This window comes from Eurosta solidaginis, chromosome X (assembly GCF_040869045.1).
Source record: "Eurosta solidaginis isolate ZX-2024a chromosome X, ASM4086904v1, whole genome shotgun sequence".
Taxonomy (NCBI): Eukaryota; Metazoa; Arthropoda; class Insecta; order Diptera; family Tephritidae; genus Eurosta; species Eurosta solidaginis.
Genome location: NC_090324.1, coordinates 179,686,799 through 179,705,639, shown reverse-complemented (window position 1 = coordinate 179,705,639; position 18,841 = coordinate 179,686,799). Strand labels below are relative to the sequence as shown.

Here is an 18,841-nt window from a genome sequence, read left to right as displayed (position 1 = left end):
AAGAAAAACTCTGGAAATTGCTGTAGTAGAAACAACAAATGTCTCAAATATTCCAGATGTTTGGTTGACTGTTTTGATTTGCGTATTTGGGCTATTGATCATTGCAATAGCTATAAAACTCAAAATGTATATAAAAAATAAATTGATACAGCTGAAAAGCGTTGAGGAGCGTATCTAAAATTTCATTCATTTGAACACCGACTAAATCCCATGACAAACAAGATCAGACAAAATTATTGCTGGGAAATATGAAAAATGATATAAAAAGTATATATAAAAAACAAGTAAGGAAGGTTAAGTTCGGGTGTAACCGAACATTACATACTCAGTTGAGAGCTATGGTGGCAACATAAGGGAAAATAACCATGTAGGAAAATGAACCGAGGGTAATCCTGGAATGTGTTTGTATGACACGTGTATCAAATGGAAGGTATTAAAGAGTATTTTAAGAGGGAGTGGGCCATAGTTCTATAGGTGGACGCCATTTAGGGATATAGCCATAAAGGTGGATCAGGGTTGACTCTAGAATTTATTTGTACGATATGCGTATCAAATGAAAGGTGTTAATGAGTATTTTAAAAGGGAGTGATCCTTATTTTCATAGGTGGACGCCGTTTCGTGATATCGCCATAAAGGGGACCATGGGTGACTCTAGAATGCGTTTGTACACTATGGATGTCAAACGAAATGTATTAATGAGTATTTTAAGAGGGCGTGGGTCTTAGTTCTATATGCGGACGCCTTTTCGAGATATCGCCATAAAGGTGGACCAGGGGTGACTCTAGAATTTGGTTGTACTATATGGGTATCAAATTAAAGGTGTTTATGAGTATTTTAAAAGGGAGTGGGCCTTAGTTCTATAGGTGGACGCCTTTTCGGAATATCGTTATAAAAGTGGACCAGGGTTGACTCTAGAATGCGTCTGTACAATATGGGTATCAAACGAAAGGTGTTAATAAGTGTTTTAAAAGGGAGTGGGACTTAGTTCTATGGGTGGACGCCTTTTCGGGATATCGCCATAAGCGTGGACCAGGGGTGACTCTAGAATGCGTTTGTACAATATGGGTATCAAATGAAAGGTGTTAATGAGTATTTAAAAAGGGCGTGGGCCTTAGTTCTATATGTGGACGCCTTTTCGAGATATCGCCATAAACGTGGACCAGGGGTGACTCTATAATGTGTTTGTACGATATGGGTATCAAATTAAAGGTATTAATGAGGGTTTTAAAAGGGAGTGCCCTTAGTTGTACATGTGAAGGCGTTTTCGAGATATCGACCAAAATGTGGACCAGGGTGATCCAGAACTTCATCTGTCGGGTACCGCTAATTTATTTATATATGTAATACCACGAACAGTATTCCTTCCAAGATTCCAAGGGCTTTTGATTTCGCCCCGCTAAACTTTTTCATTTTCTTCTACTTAATATGGTAGGTGTCACACCCATTTTACCAAGTTTTTTTCTAAAGTTATATTTTGCGTCCATAAACCAATACAATTATCATGTTTTATCCCTTTTTTCGTATTTGGTATATAATTATGGCATTTTTTTCATTTTTCGTAATTTTCGATATCGAAAAAGTGGGCGTGGTCATAGTCGGATTTCGGCCATTTTTTACACCAATACAAAGTGAGTTCAGATAAGTACGTGAACTGAGTTTAGTAAAGATATATCGATTTTTGCTCAAGTTATCGTGTGAAGGGCCGAGCCGAAGGACAGACGGTCGACTGCGTATAAAAACTGGGCGCGGCTTCAACCGATTTCACCCTTTTTCACATAAAACAGTTATCGTCGTAGAATCTAAGCCTCTGCCTAATTTCACAAGGATTGGTAAATTTTTGTTTGACTTATGGCCTTAAAAGTATCCTAGACAAATTAAATGAAAAAAGGCGGAGCCACGCCCATTTTGAAATTTACTTTTATTTTTGTATTTTGTTGCACCATATCATTACTGGAGTTGAATGTTGGCATAATTTACTTATATACTGTAAAGATATTAATTTTTCTTTTAAAATTTGAATTTAAAAAATTTTTTTTTTAAAAAGTGGGCGTCGTCGTTCTCCGATTTTGTTAATTTTTAGTAAGCAGACATATAGTAATAAGAGTAACGTTCCTGTCAAATTTCATCATGATATCTTCAACGACTGCCAAATAACAGCTTGCAAAACTTCTAAATTACCTTCTTTTAAAAGTGGGCGGTGCCACGCCCATTGTCCAAAATTTTACCATTTTTCTATTCTGCGTCATAAGTTCAACTAGCTTACCAAGTTTCATCGCTTAATACGTATTTGGTAAAGAATTATCGCACTTTTTCGATTTTTCGAAATTTTCGATATCGAAAAAGTGGGCGTGGTTATTGTCCGATATTGTTCATTTTAAATAGCGATCTGAGATCAGTGCCCAGGAACCTACATACCAAATTTCATCAAGGTACCTCAAAATTTACTCAAGTTATCGTGTTAATGGACAGACGGACGGACGGACATGGCTCAATCGAATTTTTTTCGATACTGATGATTTTGATATATGGAAGTCTATATCTATCTCGATTCCTTTATACCTGTACAACCAACCGTTATCCAATCAAAGTTAATATACTCTGTGAGCTCTGCTCAACTGAGTATAAAAATGTGCATCCACCGTACCTTTTTTAAAAGGTTTTATTTAGGTTGACTTGACAGGCTGGTTGGACAGCACTTGTTTTTGTAATTGAAATTTAAGTAACTTCCCGATAAGCTACAAGCATGAAACTTGGAATATAGTTCAGAGCCCGATGACAGTGCAATAATAAAAAAAATCCCCGCTAGGTGGCGCAAGGATCGAGATATTCACAAAAATCTTATTTGTGGTCCGATTTAGCTCATATTTGGAACACATAATACATACAAGAATAGAAAGCGACCTATGATGTCCGATTTGGCTCATATTTGGAACTAATATTACATACGGTCCGATAGAAGTGACATCAAAATATTTCGGAGTTGGAGGAGGGACAAGCATACGTGGCGCAGAGTCGAGTAAAGTCTTTGGAAGGATTATGTATTGAGGACTTATATTGTAACAAATTGTCACGAAAGAGTCCTTGTAATAATGAGTCACTAAATGAACTAAACAGAATTAGAAATAATAGGCAATTAAATAAAGACTAAAAACTTGAAAATAAAATAATTAAAAAAGAAAAAATTTTTAAGTTAAACGGTTTTATTTAGTTAAACGGTTTTATTACATGTAAGTTGATCAGACAATTAAATAAAAGCGTTGGACGGGGCAAATTTCTATTGATAGTCATATATAAGACCAAACTGAACCTTAATCAGGTTATGCTACGCCTCACATTTTTAGAAATTTCGCGCTTCCAACGCTTTATTTAATTGCCTGATCAACGCCCTAGATTGGTGCGCAGTGTGATGACTAGTACCTAGAACCTATCTAATTATTTTCTAGCTTTTAGTATTATTATTACTTCATGTAAGTATTTTTTTCAATAAAACCGTTTAACTAAAAATTTTTTTTTTTATTATTTTATTTTATCCATTGGTTTAACCATGCACGGTTCCAGGGGGACGGGAGTAGTTTATTATCACAAAACGGATTTTTACTAATTTTTAATTTTTCTTGCTTTTTTACGTTATGACTATATACATTTAAAAAAAAATGTTCCCCCCCCCCCCCCCTAGAAGTGCTGCTGGAACCGCGCCTGGTTTAACCCAAAGTCCGGAAATAAAAGTTAAATCCGGACTTTGATATCAAGCCGGACTTTTATTTTGGCCCTAAAAAAAAAGCCCGGATTTAACTTTTATTTCCGGACTTTTATTTTTAAAAGTCCGATTTTGACTAGTTCTATCGGACTCAAAAAATAAAAATACAGATTTTACTTTTATATGTGGACTTTTATGGAAAAAGTTCGAAAAGTTCGAAAACTATTCTATTACATTTTGCCCTTGCAACAACTGCAGCTACTCAACTTTTTATTGTATGTAATATGGTGTTACGCGGACCGTGCCTATTGGACGGTTTGCAGCCACGGGATAAATTCGGCTGTATTCGAACGGAGCCCTCCGGACACCCGGCCACCTTGGGTAGTATTGATGGCCTTACCACAGTAAGGTGCGCTGCTGTGGCGGACGGTTCTTTCTCCGTATATAGTACTGGACATCTTAGCCTGCCTTGTCGGGCAGGTGGTCGTACGACCAAGATGAACGACTCACTACCTAATTGTAATAAGAACGATGATAAGACGAGGACTGAGTCGCAAGCCAAGGACGACAAATACGCATTAAGCGATGCGTCGGACTCGGGGATGGAGAGTAGTGCTGATTTAATGAAGTCCGTGTTGGAAAAGCATACAAACGAAAACGGAGTAGTGGAGTGGAGAAGGGTACGTAGCAGAGGGAGTAAGAGAGCTCTCTCGCAGTACCATGGAGCTCTAAGCACTAATTTTCCAGAGCCTGGGAGCAGTGGTCGACCCAAAAAAAAGTGGAGATTGAGCGCTTGGAATGTGCTCATGAGGCGGTAGAAGTAGGTCGAAGGCAGTTGAAAAGGTTTGCTGCGAGAAACTCCCGGTTCTGCAACCGGTACAAGGAGGAAGAAGCGTCGAATGGCAGAATGAAGAGACAACGTTTCGCGGAAGGCGACAAGCCTGCTTTCAAGAGGCAGAAAGTATCCAGTCCCAGAGCCCGCGAGGCAGGGCAGTCGCATAGACAAGACAAATAGGCCCAAAGCTGTAAGACAGATGGGCCTCAATAGCAAGGTAAAAACTAAATCGAAATCTGCGAGTCAGAGGAAGTTTCAATTAGGGAAGTAGGAGATAAACCAAAGGGAGATAACGCTAAGACTCCGGATTTCTCGAAGGTGCTAAAGGGAGTTAACGATAAGACTCGGGCTTTATCGGAGGTGCCAAAGGTAGATAACACTAAGACTCCCGCCTTTCCCGAGAAGATGAGTGATGTGACAAAGCAGTCACTAACTGTGGCGCTGGTTGATCATAGATTTGATTTGCTTTGATTTGATTTGATTGGATTTTATTCATCCTTTTCTTACCATGTAACATTTCAACTTAAAATTAACATCATTTATATTAATATGTAAGAAAATAAGTTAAAGCATTCTGTAAAATATAATATAATAGTATGGAACGCTATACATAAATCGAATACAAAACTAGAGTGTGGTGTAAAAATAGCACTTAAATATGCGATTATAGTATAAATATATGTATTAGGCAAATAATTACAGATCCAAAGACAAATTAAATACTTGGGTCCAGCAAAACTTTGATATTGTTATGTGATAGCTCGAGTAGATACGATTTTAAATTTTTTAGAAACTTGTGCAAATTTCTTATAAGACGTACATTAGCAGGCAGGGCATTGAAAAGCTTACAAGAGACGATCGTGAAAATGTTACTGTAATGAGTTGTACGATATGCAGGAATAACAAGTAGGCCGTGGGTATTTGTCCTCAGATTATAATTAGCTGAAGCTAGGCTATGTAAATAACCGCATCGAATAAAAAATATTTTTAATGTCTTATAGTAATACATGTGTCTTATCAGCAGAATTCCAAGTTTTGTAAAAAGCTCCATAGAGTGAGTAGATCGGTTAACATTGCAGATTTTTCTGATAATGTATTTCTGACTAACTAGAAGGGGCTTAATTTTATTAAACTATGCCCCACCCCAACAGCTTATGCCATACTGAAGTTTAGAGTGGACTAGCGCATAATACAGAACCTTGAGGGTTGCATTTGTACAGATGTTTCTAATATTATAAAAGTGTCGAACCGTGCATCGCAAATATGGTTTTAAACGCAAAATGTGTGAAGACGAGTTAAGACTTGGATTAAGAGACACACCCAAATATTGAAACTCCTTCATTGAAATATCTCATTGGACAAGATAAGCCATGTAGGGGAAAATACGTGCAATTAGTAGAATGAAAAACAATATCTCCGCTGGGCATGTCTCTAGTTTTTTAGATTAAAAAACATCATCTGTGTTTTTTACTTACAAAAAGCTTATGCTTAGCAAACCATGTTCTTAGCAGATACACATCACGGTTGATACCTGTCACCAAATATAAAAAATTTGTTGAACCGTATGCAATCACGAGGTCATCCGCGAAGGCATTAAGTTTTCCGTAGAAAGGTAATGAAAAAATTGAGTTTAAGTAAACTAAAAACGATAAAGACACCTGTAGCACTCCCATCTTAATTGAGACTGAATTACTTAAACAATCATTGACTCTTACTCTCTGAACTCTTCCTGTTAAGTAGGAACTAAACCAATTATGAATAAACCCACGAAAACCGGCGTAATGCAGTTTTTTTAGAAAGATTTTATGATCTACCATATCAAAAGCCTTGGTAATATCCACAAATAGACCAGCGCTGTTCTTTCTGTTATCTAAGTAATTTGGCATTTATAAGAGGAAAAAAGTTAAGCAAAGCATCTTCAGTAGACCGACCTGATCTAAAACCGAACTTCATCGAGCTAAACAAGTTTTTATTTTCCATAAACGAAATAATCCTATTTTTAACCAGTTTCTCAAAAACCTTTGAAATAGAAGACAGCAAAGGGATGGGTCTATAATCCTTTTTGTCTTTTTGTTGCCCTTTTGAAAAAGTGGAATAACAATAGCAGATTTCAAGTCGGACGGAAAAGTTCCAGAGAAATCGCTAGAATTGAAAAGGTTTGCAAGGACATCAATCAAAATAAAAGCCACATTTTTCAAAACCTGGTTTGATATTCCATCATAGCCACATGATCTTGAGTTATTCAAGCATTTATTGGTTTTTCAAAATTTCTAAGCCGGTAAAGTGTTCGAAGAAAAAGCTACTGTCCGTACTTAACTCAACAAACTTCAACTCAAGGCATTTACATGAAGATGTCTAAGTATGCTCAATAGATAAAAAGTGTTCGTTGAAAAGATTAGCTACCTCCATAGAGTTAGTAATTACCTCATCACAATTTGATAGGGCAATTGCCGTGTCTCTTGTCCTGCTATTCCGGTTTAACATACTGTTAATAACATCCTATTCTTTCTTTGCATTACCCTGGGAAGCAGTAAACTTATTGCGATAAAAATTATCGCGTTGCAAGCGAACTTCGTTTTTCACGGTATTACACAAGACTGCATAGCGTCTACGAAGTTTGTGATTTTGGGCATGCTTACTGCACTTTCTCGCAAGTTTATTTTTTAGCCTTGTCTTAGAAATGAGTGACCCGCTAATCCACGGTTTTAGACTTGTAGCCGATTTCCGGGGCTTAAGCGTATATCTTGAGGCTACTACTATATGATATTATTTTGCTTTAAAAGTTGCTTTACGCCATGGATACATTAGTATCATTATAAACTTCTCTCCAGGATTCAAATAGCAGTCTTTTCTTCAGAAGGCTGAAAGTGATTCTAATTTTATTCGTAATCGCCTTTTTGCTTAAAGCACCTTCCTAAGAAACTTTGTTAATAATCAAACCAGTCATTGTGTGATCCGTAATATTGATGTCAAAATTAAGACTATTAAATTAATGGGTATTAAAATTGGATCGACAATATACATGGTCAAGACAAGTACCAAAGACGTAACGCGTTGGCTCATTCAAGTACGACACAAAACCATTACTAGCCAAAAGAATTTGATAAATATCAGCTGCGGTGCTCTGCTGCAAGATATCTAAATTTAAATCACTTAAAATAGTAAATTAGCAGATCTTTCACTCTCCAGATCTTTCACTCTCCTTTCATTCTTCCGTAAAGGAGTGAATGGAAACGGAATGTAATCCGTAGACACATATAAAACTAAAGACATTACCAGAGATATTTAACGTCAGTTTCAATACATCAGCGCTCGTTAAGTGATAGCAGAAATACCAAAATCATATGTACTACGGACAAATACTCCAACTCCAACTAAATATTCTCTTTCTTGGTATCTCCAAAAAGTTCACCCGTTAATTGCCATCCTTTATATTTCTACGAGCCGGACCCGTGCGCGTCTTGCGCCACCAATAAAAAAGTCTCTTATCAAATATCAACAGAAATCAGCCGTTCTATCAATCAATTAAAACTTATAGCTTGCGCTGCTGCAGGTAATGCAGTGCAAATATTCACAATAGTGCCATAGTACAAATAGATTTTTTTGTGTGCTCACAATAGTTTATTTTTAAGAAATTATTTTAATAAAATATAGCTAAACAAAAGCACTACAACCAAAATTGCCCAAAGCTCGCTAATAGCCCGAATCTCCATCTTTACAACCAAAACTTCATTTATAGATTTGGAATCCAAATAAGAGAAAAAAAGGGACCCTTACATAAAAACAGCAATTAGAAATAATATATATGATTACTTTTTTCTTCAGCTCAGTGGAACCAAAATGCACGCGAAAGACATTTGGTTTATGAGCCTTTTGTTTATGTTTCTGTTTTTTCAGATAGCATTTCATTATTTGCTCGAGAGAGACTGATATGCCCAAAGCTGAGTTTAAAACTCGATGTGTACATTCTCTTCCGTTTTCGTCGCTAAGTTCTGGCACTCCAACAATATCGACAGCGCACTCTAGCAATTATTGCTCTCTCCAATTAACCATACCTTCAAGTCTGTTTACTTTTTCACTCAGTTTTGCATTTTCTTCTTTCAGCTGTTTCACAGTGCTGAAAAAATAAAACATTGCATTTTTTCAAACTCAATACTTCCTCATACAACAACTGCAGTGTAATTTCTTTATAGAAAGCACCGTTCTCAGAAATTTGATTCTCATTCACTTGTTGTATACTTTGAACCCGGTTTGTTGAGTTGATTGCGAAATTGTTATTATTATTTGTATTTTTTGAGTAGGATAGTCTGATCTAATATTTCCTGGTACAAATAAAGATTTACTTTACCTTTCGCCCGATGTTTCGCTGAATATTTCAGCCTCTTCAGGGGCTACACTATTTTTATTTTCAAATAAATAAAGAAATAAAATGTCACAACACTTAGAAGTTAACTTGAAAACATTAAATTACACTTACAACAATATAGGGCAATATGAACATACATATAAAGGTAAAAAATCGGTACCAACCTGCGTGGTAGTCTTGTCATTACTAATTTATTTAATCAGGCATAACATATATGCAGCGGCGATATTGTCGCTGTCCTCCTTTCTGTTCAGAGTCTTTTGTCTGTTGTTTAAAATGTGTAAGCTTTCAAGTGTGTATCTCACACACAGTTGAGTATGTGCTGTAAGAGTGCCGTGCTGTGTTTTTGTTTTTTAATATCAGTTGCGTGTTTGGCAATGCGAACACCTAGCGTCCGCTTTGTCGTCCCAATATATGTTTTATCACAGTTCTAGTTCTCCTTTCCTTTACATTCTATTTTGTATATCACGTTGTTTTATTGTTGCTTGTCTATTGGAGTCTTTTTTTTTTTGTGTATAATTTGGACAATTTATTGTTGGACTTGTAAGCTAGAGTGATGTTTTGTTGTTTAATTATGTTGTGATCGACTATAGGACTTAGCTTAGGAATGTATGTCACACTGTGGTATTTCTTAGTGTCTGTTGTTGCTGCGTCTGGTAATTTTTTCAGGTGGTTACTGGTTTTCATGATCGCCTGGTTGATCAATTCGCATATTAGGTGGTTGGGGTAATTATTATTTCTTAAAATGAAATGTATCTTCTCTTTGTTGGCGTCATGGAAATCTTGATGGCTTATGGTTAGTATTTTATTTATCAGATTCTTCGCTGTGTTGATTTTGTATTTGGTTGGTTGGGAGGAGAAAAAGTTAATTAGGCGGCCAGAGGACGTTGGTTTTGAGTATCAATCTAATTTAATATTATTGTTTCCTCTGTGTATACGAACATCAAGGATAGGAATGTTCGCGTTTTCCTCCATTTCCATGATGAACTGGATTTTGTGGTGGTATTTGTTTAGCGTCTCTAGAATTATATTCACGTCACTGCGTTTTGCTATTGCGAAAACATCGTCTACATATTTAATAATAAATGTCAAGTCAATATTGTGTTGTTGTTTGAGCTTCGAAATGGTGTTTTCAAAAAGGTCGTCCATAACAGTATCAGCGATTGTCGGTGAAAGCGGTTTGCCCAATGGCATACCATGAGTCTGACTGTATAGTTTATTATTGCACATGAAGGAATTATTTTCTCTCAGACAAAAATCTAAAATTTCTTGAAACTTTGCTTTTGTTATTTTTGTTGTGTTTTGTATTTGGCCCCATTTTCTCATTATAATTTTTGTAGCTAACAAAACAAATCAATAAAAGAGAGAAGCAGCAATTAACTAGCACGGCCGCGGCGGCGCCAAGGCTGTATGGACTGCCAAAAATTCACAAACCACAGTTCCCTTGCGGCCGATTGCCTCATCATTCATGATTCCCTGTTACAATCTGTCGACATTCATAGGACAAATACTTAAAACAATCATATCTGCAGAACATAATGTGAAAAATGCGTTTAATTTAAAAGACAGATTGGCCAACATTAATTTGTGTGACGAAGATGTGTTAGTTTCGTTTGATGTCGTGTCCTTATTTACAAATATACTGACAATGTTAGCTACAAAAATATTAGATCAGACTAGCCTTCTCAAAAAATAAAAGTACATAATCGAACTGATCGCAAAAATACAACTAAATATTATTATTATTGTTTTTCTTACTGTTGTTTATAGACTTTTGTATAATGGTGTGAAGATGATAGCGTGCGATCACATCGCGAGCTTGCGGTGGCTGGAGGAAGTGGTTCCAAACCTCCTAAGGCAAGGCACGAACGCGCGGTTTGAGGTGGTGAATAAAGCGCAAATCCCCACGGTATCAAAAGTTAAGGTATGGATAACATTTCGTGATGAAGTCGAAGGATACACTGCGACTTCTGCAGAATCAGCATCCGAACATACCGACACAGGTACCTCGGCCTACGGGGGAAGGCCACGTAGCTTGGCAAAATGTCCTCTGGTACAGGCAAAAATTACATGCGACTCAGGAAAATAAATCCCGAGAATAAAACTTCTAACACGCTAGAAGTGGGCGAAGTCGAAAAGGACCTCAAAGGCCTAAGACAAAAAGGACAGGTGGAGGTAGCCGACGTCACCACGAAGGTGTTAGAAGAGGACCAACAGCCAAAGGGGGCCTCGAATACTCTAAACCAAAAGGGCAAGGGGAGGACGACGACGGCAAAGCGAAGGTGCTGGAGGGGGACAAACAGCCCAATGGTGGTGCTACAGATAAAGCTCCAACACAGTAAAGTGGCGTCGAGCGAACCCTCCGTTCGTTTGACGTGGCGCTGATCCAGGATCCGTGGCTCTCATCTGGCGGAAAGGTTTTTGAACTTAGCGCGCGCAGATTTGGCTTTTACTACGCGCAAACGGAAGGACGGGTGCGAGCTGTAGTAATGGTAACGAAACTGCTGCATTCATATATGCTGCCTAATTACACTACTGTGGACCTCGTAGCGGTGACCGTTGAGCAAAAGAATTAGCAGTCATTTATCCCGGCATTCTTCTTGGCCCATGCTGCGAAAGTTCCACCCATGGAGGGCAAGAGTCTAGTACAGGGCGCAAAGGGCGGTTGGTCATAGGCGCGGATGTAAATGCGCACCACAATACGTGGGGAGAAGCAGATACGAGCGAGAGAGACGAATCTCTATTTTGTTACATCCTGCAAACCAATTTGCAGAGAGCCAACAGGGGAAATGCCCCTACATACATTGGTTCAATATCCAGAAATGTTCTGGATATTACATTGAGCTCCGAACGTGATATATCAAGGTATGATTTGATGGTAGACCATCCTTTTCCGACCATGCGTATATCAGCTTCAGCGTCCCTCTAAAAGGGGTTGCGAATGGAGGAAACTTTAGAAACACTAAGTCGACGAATTGGACTAAATTGCAGAAACAGGTAGAAACAAAACTGGGACAACACAAAGACGTTGCCAATGTGGAGGAACTGGAGGAGTCTGATGAATTGCTAACAAGGACGCTTATGAGTGCGTATAACAAAGCTTGCCCTCTAAGAAGATTTAGAGGAAAAGCAAAGCCGCCATGGTGGAGCAAGGAGCTGAGTCTTCTAAGAAGACAGGTAAAAGAAATGTATAAGCTAACAAAGACCGCTGAAAGCGAAGCGTGTCGGGACGAGTACAGGGATCGTTTGAGGATCTACAAGCGTGAAATTTCCAGGGTGAAGAGAATCTCATGGAAAAGTTTCTATACGGACATAGAGTGCTCCAGTGAAACAGCACGGATGAAAAAAGTCCTAGCAAGGGGAAACATAGTGAGGGACTAATAAAGAAAGAGAACGGGGAATAATAACGTAATAGTATAATAATAATCCCTTGAGGTGCTTTTCGATACACATTTCCAATCGGGAGATGGTTTAGAAGAGCCCACAGACAGCACTCACACTTCGATCATGGTGCGGGTAGTGCCGGGCTTGGTGACCGATACCACGATCTATGGGCAGTGAAGACGTTTTCTAAGTTTAAATTGCCGGGCCCAGATGGTATATTCCCAGCCATGCTATAAGTTTCAAGTAGAGCGGTCGTGGAATGGCTTAAAATAATATTCGATAGGTGCATAAGGCTGAATCATGTACAGCACTCTTGGAGAACTGCTCGTGTAGCTTTCCTACCAAAGGCGGTTAAGATCGGTCACGCGTATCTCAAAGACTATGGACCCATTAGATTTACATAATTTTTGCTCAAACCATTTCAGAGGTTGATAGATGTGTACATAAAATCCAACGTGGTTTAAAAGCTACTCTCCACAACAAACATGCGTACACCAAAATAAAGTCGGTCGACACCGCATTGCATAGGGTGGTAACTAGCATAGAGAAAGCCCTGGAATATAACGAATATGCTCTAGGGGTCTTCTTAGACATTGCCGATGCTTTCAACAATGTTTCTAAATGGGCGATTATGGATGGTCTTAATTACATTAAAGTACATCCAGCCTAAACAAGATGGATCGGCTGCATTTTAAATTGCAAGAAGATTACATCACAATGGGGATTGTACGGGGCCACGAAATCAGTGGACAGAGGCACGCCGCAGGGAGGCTATCAGCTCTGCTGTGGACACTGGTCATCAATCAACTGCTCTGGCGATTCGATGAGGGATCCGTAAAACTTACGTCTTACGCAGATGACGTTGAAATTGCCATAAGTGGAAAGTGCATTCCAACGATTAACTCTTTGATGGATCGGGCGCCTCGGGATATTCATACCTGGGCATCTAATGTCGGGTTGAAAGCCAATGCGGAGAGACGGATATGGTTTTGTTTACAATGAGGTCCAAGGTTCCAAATTGGACATGCCTAAGTTAGGAGGGGTGACCCTATAGGAGAAACCTTGCACAAAATATCTAGGAATCGTCCTAGACAGCAAGCTTTCATGGCAAGAAGGCCTCAACGCCACTTTGTGCATGTAAACGAATGCTGGGGCGTCCGTGGGGCTTGACACCCTCTCTTTCTCATTGCATTTTTACAGCGATTGTAGGCCCTATTCTAAACTATGGAGTTCTTGTTTGGTGGAAAGCCACACATAAAACAACCTACCTCAAAAAATTAGAGGGGGTATGCAGACTATCAATGCTTAGCATTACGGGAGCCCTGAAAACAACCCCAACGGCTGCACTGTATGCCATTCTGCACATTCCACCTGTAGAACTGGCAGCAAAGAACTTAGCGTTAACAACTGCAACAAGCTCGGTGCCTCGGGGCAGCTTGAGCGCCGACCTTACGGACATAGTAGTATAGCGTCATCAATCACAAGACGAACAGACTACCTGATTCCCTATCTGCGCTTCGAGGGCGATCTAAAGGCTACAATAGAGGTGGACAGTTGGCGCAAGGGTGCTCAAATGGCGGACGTAGCGATACATGTGTACACAAATGGTTCCAAAGTAGTGGAGGGAATATGGTCTGCGGTATACTGTGCTGATCCGGAAATAAACTGATCCTACAGGCTGCCGAATTACTGTAGCGTTTTCCAAGCACAAAGTTAGCCATAAACAAAGCAGTAGAAACACTGGAAGAGAATAGCTTAAGCTGCAACCGTGTTAACTTTTATGTCGACAGTCAAGCAGCAATTAAGGATATAATCTCGCATAACGCAGCATCGAAATGGGTGTAAGAGTGTAAGCAGTCTCTGGAGAGAATCAGGAGGGTGAGAAGCATACATCTATATTGGACTCAGTGCATATGGGAATAGATGGGACGAAAAAGCAGATGAACTAGTTAAAAAGGGCGCATCCCTTGAAGAATGCTCCGTATACGTCCCAATTAAACTGGGCGAGATTAAGCAAAGGCGAGAGGTGCATATAACCGACCAAGCGGGAAAGAGGTGGGTTCAAGCGCGGGGCTGTAAATTGCCGAAGATTATGTGTAGGTTTTACATCCTTAGATTAACAAAGTTGCTTCTATCATAACAAAGAGAGGACTGTAGACTCGTGACGGGTATTTTGAATGGACACTGCCTTCTGGCGTCAAATGCCTTTAAATTAGGCTTGGTCAGTGAAAGCAGATGTAGGAAGTGCGGGTTCGAGGAGGAAACTATTGAGCACATTCTATGCTTATGCTCTGCGCTTGCCAGGCTAAGACTCCAGCTATTTTGAGTGATATAGCTGTCAGATCTAAAAGCAACAAGTGGCTCAAGTCCTAGAAAGCTTCTAGTATTTGCCAAGAGGACGATGTTATTTTATAACATAAGTCCTGGTTTTTGATAGGGTTTTCAATTTGGTCGTTAAAACAAACTTCTGGTAACACTACGGGCTCATTCAGTCTATGTGAGGTCCTCATGGACCGGCCAGTTCAACCTAACCTATGCTCGGAAGCCCTCGCCTTTTAGAGCTGTGTCGATTTCCATCCGATAATGATCGTAACCATCTTCTTATTCTATAAGTTTTAATTTTAGTCTAGCTCAAATGAAGTGAAATAAAGATGCAAAAGCTTTGTTTTACAGAAGTTGTCAATGTAAGGAAATCTAAGTATCCTATACTTAGTATTAATTAGAGATGAAACCGGTCATAAGTTAGATAAGAGGTATACATGATCCTTTAGACTAAAACATATTGATAAGAATAATCATCTTACGGTAATTCCTCGTAGAATAGAAAGTAGCGATAGCACAAATAAAGATAAGAAAATAATAATTCATAAAAACAGGCTTAAACTACTATAAATTTAAATTAGTAATAAACAAAATAGTCTTACTAGAAAATCTTAATTATAACATCATACACATAAATAAATAAAAGCATTCCACTTATAATTTTCGTCAAAGTACTCGTAACATAATATGTAAAAAACTAATGTAAACAAATCAAAAAGAAAGAACATAAAAAGCTACATAAACAAAAAAACGTATTTCTTTTCGGCATCAAATTACTATTATATCATAAATTACGGCAACACAACATTTGAATGTGAATGAACCATTGAAATTTTGTAAACATAAGCAAATTTATCAGTATAAATCAGTTTTTCTTAGCCACTTATTGGACTTTCTTGAACTCCTCCAATGAACCAGAGTCTTCTTACGGAATTTTCAAGGAAATACTTTTATCAGCCATTTCGAGATTCATACCTTTAAAACGTAATAGTTCCAGTAAGATACTACCCTGGTATAATGCAAAACTTAACAATATTAAAAATAGAAAAAATAAAGCCTTCAAAAGGTATAGAAATTACTCTAATGAAACTTATCGACTTAATTACATTACACTTAAAAGGCAATTTGATTGTCTTAATAAGTTTTTGTTCAAGCAATATATGATTAAACTTGAATCGAAATTGAAAACAAATCCGTCTAGTTTTTGGTCGGTTATAAATTCCAAGAGACAGACTAATGGCTTCCCCATGACCATGGAGTATGATGACGAAGTCTCCAGCAATACTCAAGATACGTGTAACTTGTTTGCCAAATTATTTCAGAAGGTATATTCAAAGTTTACCTCTTGTTGTTTTTGTTGTTGTTGTAGCGATAAGGTTGCTCCTCGAAGGCTTTGGGGAGTGTCATCGATGTGATGGTCCTTTGCCGGATACAAATCCGGTACGCTCCGGTAACATGGCACCATTAAGGTGCTAGCCCGACCATCTCGGGAACGATTTATGTGGCCACATTAAACCTTCAGGCCATTCCCTCCCTCCCTACCCCCAAATTCCATGAGGAGCTTGGGATCGCTAGAGCCTCGTCTGTTAGTGAAACAGGATTCGCCGCGGATAGGTGAGGTTGACAATTGGGTTTGGAGAAGCTATATATTGCGCTGGCAACCTGAAGGGTTGCGCTACACAGCCCCTTGAATATGGTACTTTAGTCGCCTCTTACGACAGGCATACCTACCGCGGGTATATTCTGATCTCCTAACCCGCTGGGGGTAAGTTTACCTCTTCACCAATTCCGGTATTTCACTCTGGATACCAATCTCAAATTTCTTCTTTTGATATTACTGCAGATGATGTTCTGCTGTCGATTTCTAAGCTGCCAAGTAGCACAAAATCAGATTTTGAGGGATTTTCTCCGTTATTGTTTAAAATATGTTCGAACACCATTGCAGAGCCTCTGGCGCTTCTCTTTCGAGAATGCCTGAGCAATGGAAGTTTTTTAGACTCATGGAAATTATGCTCCATAAATTTCGTATATAAATCTGGTAGTCGCAATAATATATGCAACTACATACCGATTGTTAAGCAGAGTACTCTGACAAAAGTTAGCAGGCGGAAATTGCTCGGTCTTCAGGCTTTGTGTGACAGAAGAACTTGTTTCTCACTCACGTTTGCCTATAATGTTATAAACTCTAACAGCAACTGTTCCGACTTATCCAGCTTATTCATTCCATATGTTCCTCCACGTTATCTACGGAATAATAGACTATTTATCGAAGCAACTCATAGAACGAACTATTCTATGAATTAGCCTATATCCAAGACTATAAATCTAGTAAATCGATATAGCAGTGTTCTTAATTTTAATAATAGCTTATATAAGTTTAAGCTTGAACTCTTTTCTATTTTTAACTAGTCTGTAAGAAAGCCTGTACTTTTTAGACTGAATGAATAATAAATATGTAAATAAATTTAAGTGGGTAATAAAGTAAAATAACACAAAATAGACACGCTTTAAATTTTATTAAGTCACTTGAATAGTCATACATAATTCCAAGATATGGCTATTCTTTCAAAGGCGGATGGTGTAGTATGACTTGAGATTCATTCTGCTTATACTACATCAGCGGTCACCATTTAGTTGAATAATTATTGGCGTCACTTCACACGTATTATTATTCTCTTTCGTCTTTATTCGTATTTAGTTGTCGCTGAACCAACAGAGTAGCAACATCGCGTAAGGCTATTGTTTATTTACGCATTTGCGAAAAGATATTTTGCAAACAAACGCTCATGCGCAGAATATTTTAATGGTTTCTTGTTAACTTTTTTTTTGTTTTTTTAATTTTTCCTTAGACTTAAGCAATAAAGTAGTATTTATTTGGCATATTTATGAATTACTTTTTGGGTGTTAACAAACATGCGTGCATACGTCCAACCTCATTGATGTTTCATCAACAACTAAACCACTACTAAAAAGATGATTTTAGTTTTACTCATACAGCCACAGTTTGAATTTGGGGACCCCTGCACTACATTCAATTGTCTTATACATACATACATACATACATGTAGCCGGATTTGAAACCCCAACCCTACTATGGTTGAAGTGTTACAAACGCATTCAGCCACGTCATGCCTTTGTTGTTGTGAACTTTATCCAAATTGCCTTCTTTGCATATTTTATTCTGTTTGCACACTACATACTTCGTGTATAATTATGTGTTAAAGTAATGCTTGTTGGTAAGGCGGTTTCAAAAGAACTGGTGTTGTTGCTTTTGTTCTATTTATAGAATTACAACGAATTAACCAATGTTGGGGTTACCGTTCTTGTTTTTAAATGTATTTAAACATTTATTTGAAGCAATTTTTAATTTATAATTTATTTAATAATTTGGAAAAAATTTAAACAACGTGACATCAAGAAGGACAAGGCGACAGCTGTTTTTATAGGTGATGCTGGATACGCTTTGGAGCCTTGGTTATTGACACCGTTTCGTTCCCCACAATCGGATAGCTCTGAAAGTAGCTACAATAAAGTCCACACAAAAGCAAGAAATATTATTGAGAGGACTATTGGCGTTTTCAAAAATCGTTTTAGATGTCTTCTGGGTGCCTGCGAACTCCATTACCAAGCCTACAAAGTAATCCAGATTGTAAATGTCGCGGCAGCTTTTCACAATATTTGTTTGTGCTATAGGGTTCTATATTATGATGCGGATAATAAACAGACCAATTACTGGAAATTTTGCCCACAGTGCTTTTATAAATATTCACTTTAGTAATAATTCACTTTTATAAATGTAATGTAAAAATAAATGCTTAAAAATAAAAATAAACATTTTAGTAATTAAATTTAATTTATTTAATAATTTGGGAAAAATTTAAACAACGTGACATCAGGACGGACAAGGCGACAGCTGTTTCGATTATACCTTGTAAATCTCTTCAAAGCCTTTTCTCCCGGGAGTGGGAGTCGAACCCGTACTCCTACGATAGTTGAAAATGGTTACAAACGCATTCAGCTACGTCATGCCTTAGTTGTTGTAAAGTTTTCCCAATTGCATTCTTTCGCATATACTATCTTACACACATCGCATACTTCGTATTTAGTTATGTTTTGAAGTTATGCATCTTTGTAAGGCGGTTTCATAGAAACTTGATATTATTGCTGTTTTTGCAATTGGGAAAAACTTTACAAGAACTAAGGCATGACGTAGCTGAATGCGTTTGTAACTATTGAG

At 38.0% G+C, this 18,841-nt stretch overlaps 1 protein-coding gene across 3 annotated transcripts in view; it reads left to right on the top strand.

The window, feature by feature from the left end:
* The window catches only part of LOC137235445 (uncharacterized), a 900,888-nt gene that overhangs the window by 47,539 nt on the left and 834,508 nt on the right, over window positions 1-18,841 (top strand). The window lies entirely within an intron of this gene.